At 43.4% G+C, this 12,168-nt stretch overlaps 1 protein-coding gene and 2 non-coding genes across 3 annotated transcripts in view; 1 reads left to right on the plus strand and 2 right to left on the minus strand.

The window, feature by feature from the left end:
* LOC144175326 (uncharacterized) overlaps positions 1-12,168 on the plus strand; it is a 34,476-nt gene that overhangs the window by 15,209 nt on the left and 7,099 nt on the right. The window lies entirely within an intron of this gene.
* On the minus strand, positions 6,146-6,217 carry Trnaq-cug (transfer RNA glutamine (anticodon CUG)). The gene has a single exon. It is a non-coding gene; the product is annotated as a tRNA-Gln (tRNA).
* On the minus strand, positions 6,225-6,296 carry Trnae-uuc (transfer RNA glutamic acid (anticodon UUC)). The gene has a single exon. It is a non-coding gene; the product is annotated as a tRNA-Glu (tRNA).

Genomic DNA, 12,168 nt, shown 5'->3' on the forward strand with positions numbered 1-12,168 from the left:
CCCCTGCAAACACGGTCTTCTTGCGGGGAAGCAACCTTTAGTACTAAAGAGTACTAAAGAGGTAAGGGAGCAAGGTAAGGTAAGGTAGTAAAGGGGTAAGGCAGATTGAAACAAATAAACGGAGGGAAAATATGGAAGGTAAAACATCGTTAGAGATGTAAAGGGCTGAGAAATTGAACATCAGAAAGGAAAATTTCTACGATAATTCCCAGGGCAGTGCTTTGCTTTTTGAGGCTAGAGCAGGTTGCCTGCGAACCAAGAGTTTTGTGGGGAAGTATTCACAAAATTATGGGGTATGCGTGGTCTGCGGAAAAGAAACAGAAACTATGCGGCACATAGTGTTAGATTGTGAGGGTATCCATCCAAATCTACATGAAGGGAATATTGGGCTTTCAGAAGCCCTAGGATTTAAGGATATCACAGAGGAAGTTAACTTCGAGGCTGTCGAGTGGACGAAAAGAAGATTAGAATGCCGGTGGACGAAAAGCGGAGAGGGGAATATTGTCTAGGACATTTACCACCTGTAACAGGGGAAAAAAATATTACGGGCCTAATAAGCTTTAGTGCCTGCCCTAAGCAGCGCTAGTATTAAACCAATAGTGTAAATAGTGTAAAACATGATTATATTAGTCCTTTTTGGTAAGATGACATGTCATCACCCCGCTTCAAAGGGGAGACAATAGCAATCATCATCATCATCAGTACGTGAAAAGCATTGACGGACTCTGGTTATACTTAGGGTTGTTCGTTTTCGGGTTTTATATTTTACCACTAAAGAGTTTTATGCCGGGATACACCAAGATTTTACTGATCCGTCACGGAAATGACCCCAGTACACCTTTGCTGAAGCGACCCGTCAGCACGACGTTACCCTCCAAGCACACACACGAGACTGCCGCCGACCCCGAATCCTGCTCAGCTCTAGGTTTCGCTGCACATTTCACTGTCATGTTTTACCGATTCCTTTGTCAGAGGAATCAACCACAGTTTTTTTTTTTGTCAAAGCCACCCGCGAGGCACGGACTCATGCGCGCTCGGCATTGTCTTTGTATTTTTTCCTGGAACGGCGAACTTGCGGCTTGTACAACAGCTCCATTGTTAAAAACACACGTCGGGGCACCTCTGCGGTTGCAGCGATCGAGTCAGAGTTAGAAATCGGTGGCTAGCGGGGCTAGCGATTTGTTCAAGCAGATATATATATATATATATATATATATATATATATATATATATATATATATATATATATATATATATATATAACACAGAAATAAGGGTTGGCAGTCGAGAAAACCTCGGAAAGCAAAGGGGAGGATGTGGTAGATCATTGAAACAGATTAAGAATTTGGAAAGAAAGAAAGTGAAGAAAAAATGCCCGCCAGGTGGGATCCGAACCCACGAACCCACGACCGAACCCACGACCTGGAGGTCGTGGGTTCGGATCCCACCTGGCGGGCATTTTTTCTTCACTTTCTTTCTTTCCAAATTCTTAATCTGTTTCAATGATCTACCACATCCTCCCCTTTGCTTTCCGAGGTTTTCTCGACTGCCAACCCTTATTTCTGTGTTATTTTCAACGAGCCCCTCATTTCCTATTCTGATTCGCTACATATATATATATATATATATATATATATATATATATATATATATATATATATATATATATATATATATATATATATATATATATTTATATATATATTTATATATATATATATATATATATATATATATATATATATATATATATATATATATATATATATATATATATATATATATATATATATATATATATATATATATATATATATATATATATATATATAGATCATGAGGTTCGATGGGCCAGTATAAAAATAGTGAAAGAAGTCGACTGACACGTTTCCCGTTTTTGTTGCCAACAGTTTCGGAGTTAGAAACTCCTTCTTCAGGGCTGTGTTTTAATTTCTCACATTGCGTCTTTATACAAAAGAAGTTTTTGTATAAAGACGCATTGTGAGAAATTAATATACAGCCCCGAAGAAGGAGTTTCTAACTCCGAAACTGTTGGCAACAAAAACGGTAAACGTGTCAGTCGACTTCTTGCATTATATATATATATATATATATATATATATATATATATATATATATATATATATATATATATATATATATATATATATATATATATATATATATATATATATATATATATATATATATACATATATATATATATATTGATCAAAGTTGCAGTCCTTATTGCCAGTGCTGTTTGGCGTTTTAACAGTGTTTTATAGTGCCGAATGAGGTACGATTGCCTTTTTTTTATGCAGGAATAAATAATAGAAAATTCAAGTCGAGAAAAAATGCGCCGTTTTTTTCGGAAGCGGGAATCGAACCCACAACCTCCGCATAACGCGTGCGGTGCTCTACCATTGAGCTAGTTCCGCGGCGACTCCCCTCTCGACTATACCACGGGATTTTGTATTTTTGACTGCTCAGAGCCCGGTCAACTAGCGCCGCCCCTCGACCACCGCGGGAAGACGCAGAACGTCTTTTCCCAGCGGCCGCACGTAAGACGTGGTCGGAAGTCGGGGATAGCCAAAGGCATTTCAGACTGCTGAAGACAGAACCCTCGTAATGCATTTTGTAGAACAGAGACGTACGGGACGAGGGATTCCGTAAGGACACATATCAAAGTTGCAGTCCTTATTGCCAGTGCTGTTTGGCGTGACCCTATAGGGGCATATCCTGCGGTATAATAAGATGCGAGGGAACTAAACCATCAGGACAAGAATAATTGGGTACCGTGTTCTTAAAGAATTCTTTCGGATTCTTCTCGCGACGTCGATTACCAATGCAGTGTGTATGCAAGTTTAGTGGCACTGCTGGTTTTCGCTATGTTACTGTGTAAAAGTTGTTTTGAACAAAAAAAAAGCCATTTACACGCAGAAAAAAAATGGAAGTAGTTTACAAAAAACAAAAAAAAAACAAAAAAACAGGCACTGAGTTCTTTGCATTCTTTACATAGGACTCAACCTCTCCCAATCTTCACATCTGTCAACATAAGACTCGAGTGAGACCGGTAGTATGCTCCTGCTTCTTGTGTCTGGACGACCTAGGAGTTTCGCTTAAACCATTTTTGTGCTTGCTTATAGCAAGAATATGATGTACACGAATGCGCCCGATCAGGTAATTTATTTATTTCGATCTTGGAAAGGCACCAATATGAAGGGTTTTTTTTACTTTTACAATTTGTGGTCTTTTGCTAGGCTTAATGATAATAAAAGCCTCACTAAGCAATGTGCGCTTCATGCAACATAGTAACCAGAATGTATCGCGCCAGGAGATGCGGTAGCAGGCGGCAGCTCGTCTCGAGTGATTGATTGTAGGGTTTAACGCGCCGACGCAACGCGGGCGATGAGGCGCGCCGTAGTGGAGGGCTCCGGATTAATTTTGACCACCTGGGGGTCTTTAACGTGCGCCGAAATCTCGTACACACGGGCGTTTTTGCTTTTCACCTCCATAGCACAACGCCTTAACCACTGAGCCACCGGGGTGGGTACCTCGTCTCGAGTGAACTAAAGCTGAACCGCTCATGCGAAACACACTTGTATAGGGGACACCAGATAAAAGAGGCTATTAAGCTATTGCTACATAGCGTTTCGGTGATCGCCGTAGTGTAAAGCTCCGAGACAAGCTCAAAACGAGGGCCTTTCACAACGTGGAGCTGTTTTGAATGAGAGCTCTTTCAGAAATTACCCCCACTTCCAAAGGGAAAACAAAAGAAATTACGTATGTAAATATACAGCATAAAAAAAACGAAGAAGCGAAACGGCATGCTAAACGTGGCAACCTTCCCCCGTTTCAAGGTTTGGTTACGCCTGCTAGGAACAATGCCGATACGCGGGCCGCTGCGATCGGGCCGGCGAGGCGAGCAATGAAATCCCCGGCCAATTTGCATGGCCAATCTTTCTCCGGTGACTCAATCGGAGCGGTGTCATTTGAAGTGGCTGTTCACCTGCGCGTACGACGTGATTCCCGCGCACTTTATTTCTGTCCCGCGCCTTCTTTTTTCCTTCTTAGTCGAGAGCTGCCCGCCTTCCTTTTCTGCCCATTGACTTTTCCCTTTCCCCCGAGTATTGGCTGCTCCATAAACGCTTGACCGAATCTGCAAATTAAAGCTGCTGCCCTGACTGTTCCGACTCGCTGGAGAATTTGTTGTTGTCTCCCTCCTGCCTCCCTCCCTGCTTTGCGAAATATTTTCATCTTTCCGAAGCGGAATGGTGCGAGCTTCCCGGTGCCGACTTTAATTACAAAGATTCCTCCTAATTGCGAAACGTTTGAAAGCAACGCGATCTTTACTGTTGGGCGCCTTGCCTTCGTTGCTATTTTTTTCTTCCGTTCTCTCTCTCTTCGTTTCGGATTCGGTCTTCGTTTCAGATTCTCACGTGACTTCTTTCTTTTCCTGCCTCCGACGGATCTGCAGTCAGCGTGTTCCGGAAGCTAATTACACGGACAATTTTCTTGAGAAATATACTACGGGGAGAACTGCAGTACTACTAGAAGCGTCTACACTTAGTTCCTCCTCTTTCCTTGCTTTTTAATCAGCTCAGGCGGGAAAGATGGAAAGAATGTGCTGAGGAGAGTTGGAGATGGCGGTCCGATTCTCTTGTTCGTTCTGCGTGATATCCACCGGATGGTGTCAGGGCACTTATTGCCGTATTTGTGCTCTGCGAAGGGTTTGGCTGAGTCTCACAAACCATGGGAGTGCATACAGCTGACGTGGACCGTTATCAAAATGGCGCCCGGTCTGTTAAATCGTTTCCTATGGCTGGTCGAAGAAACTTCCCCGCTTTTAAATTAGTCATATTTTTACAAAGGTATACGTAAAGGTAGAGTGGACATTGCTTTTTTCCCCACCGCAGATGCTGGTGTAGATCTTCGGCCGGAGTAGCTTTACATTCGCACAACCGGCCCTGGCGTACTTACGGCCGGTAATGCCTGACATTTTTCTGCTAAAAAATTCACGCCTTTCCACGAAGTGAATCATGACGAGTAGGCGAAGCACTGCAGTTCTTACCGTAAATCAGTCGTGAGAGTGCTTACTGCTGCTAAAACGATTACCAATCCAATCCAGTCCAATCCAATCCAATCCATCTCAATTCAATTCAATCCAATCCAATGCTCCTCGCGCATGCGCAGCACGGCTCTTCAGGAGCACACACACAACACACTGTCTCTCTATCTCTCTTTTTCTCTCTAACTTTTTGTGAACCTTTTATTTTGTTCTTGTTGACCTTTTGTGAACCTTTGGTCACAGATTTTACGATTTACACGGTACTGTGCCGTGAGCACGGACGCCGGACATGCCTCGGCCTTAAGGTGCTTCGCCCCTAAAAATGTCTGTGTGCGTTATTATTGCCGCACATTGCATTGCCTTGACAGACGACGCGGCGCCGAAGTACGTACGGTAATTCTCGAGAGAGAGAGAGAGAGAGAGAGAGAGAGAGAGAGAGAGAGAGAGAGAGAGAGAGAGAGAGAGAGAGAGAGAGAGAGAGAGAGAGAGAGAGAGAGAGAGAGAGAGAGAGAGAGAGACTTTAGATCACAAGGCGGTTCAGACAACCCAGTTACAGGTCGTCTTCAGCGAATGCCGAACTCAGCTCTAGTGAGTTTTTGATGTACCGCAGTAGGGCCAACTGTTCCTCAAAAGTGGAGGCGAGAGTCAGCCAAGTTGGGTCAATGGGATATGGCAGCTGCGTCGTTGTGTGTAAGTCAGGAATGCTGGGAATAGTGTAAGGGCATTCCCATGGGACATGTTGCTGATTGGGATATCCACCACGGTGTTTGCAGGCTGGTGGTTCCTGTGCCCTTCCTTTAGAGAAAAGATATCGTCTAGCTGGGGTGCATGTCGTTTTAGTTTGTGCTTGTCTCAGTAATACTGATTGCTGCCTGTCTAGGTTAGGGTGAGGTGGAGGTAATTTTCTTGTGTTCAGTTTAAAGTCTCTTAGTGTATGATGATGCCACGACAATTGAAGCTCCCTAGGGAGATGTTCGGTGCCCGGATTCTTGTAATTCTCGACACTTTAAAAAAAATGTTCACGACCCTAAAAACGTTTTTTTTTTGTTTGGAAAGCGGGAGAAAAAAAAAGGTAGGTCTCACCGAGATTTGAACTCGGATCGCTGGATTCAGAGTCCAGAGTGCTAACCGTTACACCATGAGACCGCACAGTTTCCGACGCCGGGAATCGAACCCGGGCCTCCTGGGTGAAAGCCAGGTATCCTAGCCACTAGACCACGCCGGAGACGGGATCGAGGGGCTTGCAACCAAATTTCTTGGAGGTGAACGCAGATGAGCGGAGGGGTGGGAGGATGGCATGCACACTATAGACACAGTCCTTTAAGCTTTTACTTAGCACTAATTAGACGGCCTGAACTCAAATGGCTGTCTCAGCGCCTCTCGCCGTGTAACGCTTACCGTGGATGGCAGAACTTGCTTGGCGTGTGTGTGTGTGTGTGTGTGCGCGCGCGCTGTTTCCAAACGTAACCTGTTTTAGACTCACTTACAGCTGCTAGAGTGCGGGAAAACACACTGATTCCATTTTGTGGCGCTTGGGCGCTGCTAGGGTTGGTAGGGGGATTGGCAGGGAAGGGGAAACTGCGTAGGGATAATCATGCCTCCATATACTGTCTCAGTGGCCTCGGAAGCAACACTTAGGCCGCTCGTGTCGTGCATTTGCGCTCTGGTCCCTCTGCAGATTTTATTTCTTTACTCTACTGCCAACCTGCGTTAGAGAGTTGGCGCAAATAGGTTAAAGCAGCCTTTTATTGTCATTCCTGGAACTACTTAGACTACACTGTAAAATATTGCTGGTGGTGGGCCTCTACCACAATGTTCCAGAACAACAAATCAGCGCTATCACGTGTCCGAATTCGCGAATACCGAAGCCCTGCACGCGATTTGGGTAAAAAAAAAAAGAATCTGCGCGGGTACAACAGCGCACATGCATTGCGCTGTTGACCCTGCTCAGATTCGATTTGTTACTCTGTTTATATGCGATGCCTCAACATTTGTCCAATTCGCAAATGATGCCTCAACATTTTTCTAAAGCGTTGTGGGGAAGCTCATATATGGTGGTTTTTTAGAACGTACAAAGCCTGAGATCTTATTTTCTTGGTATATTTTGTTGTAGTGGCTGGTACATCCAATTCAATAATTTTATTTTCGCAGATAAAATGTAGGACACCCTCGCAAACCGCAACCGTATTATAATCCGTCTGATGTTTCCAACTGACATGCTGCTTATTAAATTGGAGAACCCCAACAGCTTAGAATTATAGGTAGCTGTATATCCTCCACCCCCGTAGGAAATACCAACGAGTTCTGAATGTATATTTAAAATTTCCATAGAAACGGAAAATACTTTTGAACACACGCACTACTGATTTAAGGGTGGAGAACTGAATTTAAACAAGACATTATATTCTTGCATATTGCTTCATTATATAACAACCAATGAATTCCACCTTCCTGCTGCATTTAAATCCTGTTCTGCCCATCTGTTGCGCAGGATGAAAGCAATCACTTCCAACAAGAACCCATCATGTGTGCGTTGTTATTGCCGCACATTGAATTGCCTTTACGGACGAAGTGGCCCCGCAACCAAACTGCGGTAATAATGGACCTTTTCTTAGTGTTTCCTGCAAGACATAAGGCTAATTCATACGCGTTGTACAAAAAAGGCTTATCCGCTCTCAAAGACGACTTATGGTTTACTTTTATTGGTAACACTGAGTCAAAATACACCGATACCGTTCTAAGCTCTGGTGGACCAACCTTGCAACTTTGCGTCCGAATTTCGTGTGCTTGAACGCCTCTCCGCTTATGGGGGATGTTCTTCGGTCTCCGATGGTGCCAACATCCCCCCGGAGTTCCATCAACTGAAGTGACAGCGCACGGATTTACAATTGAGTAAAGAGCATAAAGCAAGAGTTATCTGATCATTCAGGGCCACCATGAACTGAAACAGCAACAGCAACAGCAACAACAACAACAACAACAACAACAACAACAACAACAACAACAAAAACAACAAAGAAAACAAAAAGCCGTGTATGAAAACGAATTTGCAGGAGATCCTGGCAGGGTCGTGTTTTTCAGCGGCAGTTGAGAACTTTTGATGTAGTGAGAGAAATTTTAACTCTGCCGCTAAATGGCGCAACACCATCTGCGACCGTCTGTATATGCATTTATAAAACTTTTATGAGACGTTTGCAGAACATTTATGGATGACACTGTACATAGTTTTCGACACGTCTCAAAGTGGTTTATTTGTCTTTTGTGCAGAATTTTCGCAATAGCCTCATTCTGAGGAGGGTGAATAAAGCAACCCACTTGGTCAACCCACATATCTGACATTACCACTTCCGCATTACGTAAGCTATGGGTTCTAAAAAGAAAACTAGCATCCGCCCCCTCGCGCACTAAAATTCTAGCCTGTATTGCTTGTGTTCGTTCAAAGCTTGAGTATGCTACCATTATTTGGGATCCCCATACCACGCAAGATATGATGAATATGGAAGGTATTAACAGTAAAGCAGTTAGGTTTATTTTTGGCAAATATAGCAGGCTTGATTCCCTACCACCCTAATGCAATTAAACTACATTTCTACCTTAGAATCTCGGAGCAAGTTCAGTCGTCTTTCCTTTCTTTACAATTGTTTGTGTGGTAATGTAAAAATTGATCTCCCTGACAGTGTTAAACCACTATCAGCATGACGTACTCGTCATGGTCATGAGCATGCTCTAACCCCAATGTTTGTCCTATCAAATGCTTTTAAATACAGTTTTTTTCCTAGAACTCTGGGAGATTGGAATTCTTTGCCCTGTGACGTCTTTCATTCTAATATGTTTCTTGGTGACCCGGAACGTCACCTACTTTCTTAACTTTTGTTTCTTCTGTATTGTTGTCTGTTGTTTTTTACAATTATGTTTTGGTGTACCCACTCCTGGTTGGGCCAGCACATTGGCCGGCAGTATCGTGAAATGAAATAAATGACTAAACCTCCATGACATGCCTGCAGGTTGCATGTGTGTTGGTTGGATTGGTTTTTTTTTTTCGGCTAGTCGTTTTTGCCTCATCCCTTACTTCTCTGATGTGCGCCCAATCCTTGGTCGTCATATCTATTGATATTAAGCGCCGTGGAGCCTACCACTATCTCTGTCCTCGCGGGAGAAAGTTACGGGTGGGAGAGTTTTGTGAATGCTCACAACGCTGTAAAACAGAAGCGTACCATAAATTCTTCAACATGGGACTTATCGATCTGGTTTTGAAGCCTTGGATAATATCGCTATGTTGAAAAGTTTTAGGTATGTTGAAACTGAGGTAGAGTGTTTCTAAATTGACATGAGCCATTGCCGGATTCATCACACAAAGGCGCACGCTCACACACACGGAACACAGTCGTACCTCCCAGACGGCACACAAAGACCTTTTGGCACAAGATCTCAAGAAGGGCTTTCCGTCCGCCATGTCTCGGTCGAATGCACATAATGATACACAGAAATACAAGCATATACCACGCACATCACATTCCCTTACTCTGACACGCCTCCCAGATGACCAACCCACGTTTCTGCCTAATTGAGTTTCTGACTCATTATCCAAACTGACGTTTGAATGCGAAAGCCGGCTTAGTGGTACGTTCCTCCGAAATCTGCCCATCTATGACTCGTCTCATGATGTGCTCCGATGGTGTACATGGGGTCATATGGGGAGCACATGATGTGTACGTTATGAGTGAATAGGTGTGGTTATGTGTGTACTACGTAGTATAACTAATGTTCTCACTTCGTGTTTTAAAGGTCACAGGATTGTATGAACGATTGTAGGGACACCGTGTGCCATATCATACCGTATCGGTGATTGCACATCTAGTCCATTCAAAGTGTTTTCCGGTGTCCCATAAGAATCTGGTCTAGGGCCCTTGTTTTTTTTTTTAATTTTTATAAATGATATTGCCGCAGTTGTCGAAAGCTCGGTTAAGATCAAACTTTATGCAGACCATCGTTTAATTTACAGCCCAGTAAGTAATGCAAATGACCGAATCAAAATTGATCGATGTCTGCATGCCTTGCATGATTGGTGCGCACAGTGGGAAATGAAAATTAACTATTCAAGGACAACGTTCACCCATCTAACAAAAAAGGTATATATGCTTATAAATTGAAAATAACTTTATGACCAGAATGCACAGCTTTAAATACCTTGGAGTGACTATTACGTGGCATGATCATCTTGAGAAGGCGTGTTCAAAAGCCTATAGAAAGTTGTTTTACTTGCGGAACAAACTACAACATGCCCCTGAAGATGTTAGGTTACTTGCATACAAGACATTTGTACGCCCTTTTTTGGAGTATGCTTCTTCCCTGTGGAGTCCTCATCATCATCAGCAGTCACTGAGTTCAGACTAGCAGTGGGCTTCATTTTCTCATGATACCGCGGGACAGAATCCGTCACAAATATGTTAAAATCATGTAACCTAGAACTGCTGCAAGAGCGCCGCGAAAAGCAAAGGTTAAAACTACTGTCTCAAATTATATATACAACCCGCCCACAAACAAGAAGCTCGGTTGAACCTAACAAGTCCTTACCGGGCTCGTCTAAACGGATTCAAACATTATTTTTTCCCTTATACCATAGAAGTGTGGAATACACTTCCAGATTATGCTGTTGCTAGTTCGAATGTAAAATCGTTTGAGTGCTTGCTAGCATTGTACTGCCGGTAACACGAAACCTAATGTCTTTCTTGCCATTGCATGAATTGTTTCTTGTTTTATACTCCTCCCAGTTATGACTCTCAAATGAGTGTTACAGTATCAATGAATAAATAAAAAATAAAAAATAAGAATATTTTATTCGTCATTTGGCATGTTTACCGGTACTATTTTATAATTTATTATCGCCCATGGTTTTATTTTTGTAGTTACCTTTAATATTTCTTTTCTCGCTCCCCGAGCTACACTCTTTGTCTTTTATATACTGTTTCTTTCTCTTTGAACCTCTTCTTTCCCGCTTCCCATGCGTGGAGTAGCCAACCGGACTATTTCGTGGTTAACCGTCCTGCCTTTCATGGACTGTCTCATCCTTCCTTCCTGACTATGACTATGTTCATGACATACGACAAACACTACGTATGACTATGACAAGTCACTATGGCTTACTTGTATAGTACGCTCTATGACATTCGATATCGATGTGCTTTGACTGGTGTCATATAGGGCATACAAAAGACATCTATTAGCCAGCCCTGAGTTACGATTATGACTGAGCTGTAATTGATTGTGATTATGACTTTTTAAGTTCACTCAGTTCGGGAGTGGTTCACAAACACGTTGATGCGTCAAGGCGTGTGTGCTGCGAACATGAGTGGCCAGAAATAGTCCTTACAGTTTCGCAGTCAACTCTTGGGAGTATCATGTGTGGCATCAAAAGGTTTGCGTGCACTTGTGGTTAATCCCTCAAAGACCTGCTGGGCATGACGACTTCCGAAAGGCCGAGAATGCGCTTCCGTGCATTATTGTCAGAAGATAATTCTGGTTTCGGGCCGCAACAAAGCCCGGGTCACGGGTCACTTTTAAGGTATTTGAGGCCACGTGACCTCGCTGATGTACGAGTCAGTCTTCTAATTGGTCGCACGGAACGGTCAACGTGAATTTGTTAACACTGGTCAGGCGGATCCGCGGGGGTTGCCGAATCACGAGACGAAGATTGAAAACTCAGGCAAATTTGTACAGGCCGAACATTTCCGCTTCACATTGCATCCACCTCCCCACCCCTTGAACCACAATCAACCGGGGACGCTCCATGGAGTCGCTGTGGAGGTGGTGAACCTGAAACACACCGAAGGAAAGCTTAAAAGAAGTTAACCCGCACTAAGTTCCGCAATCAGGTTCAAAATGTTCATTTGGTGCAACTTCTTTCAGACTATACCCACCGAGATTCCGGAGGTATTTGTGGCATTATAGTTTCTACTCCTGGCGCAAATTTGTCTACTTCAGGGAAGCCATCTCGATTTCAGAGCAACGCCTCATATCAGCGCTGTTTATTTGAGATGGGTCCCCGAACGGCCGGCGCGCAGAAGTAATCGAAGTGTCGTGCCCTCATGAATCGCGCA

This window comes from Haemaphysalis longicornis, unplaced genomic scaffold, assembly GCF_048455015.1.
Source record: "Haemaphysalis longicornis isolate Haplotype H1 unplaced genomic scaffold, Haemaphysalis longicornis Haplotype H1 scaffold_3, whole genome shotgun sequence".
Classification (NCBI taxonomy): domain Eukaryota; kingdom Metazoa; phylum Arthropoda; class Arachnida; order Ixodida; family Ixodidae; genus Haemaphysalis; species Haemaphysalis longicornis.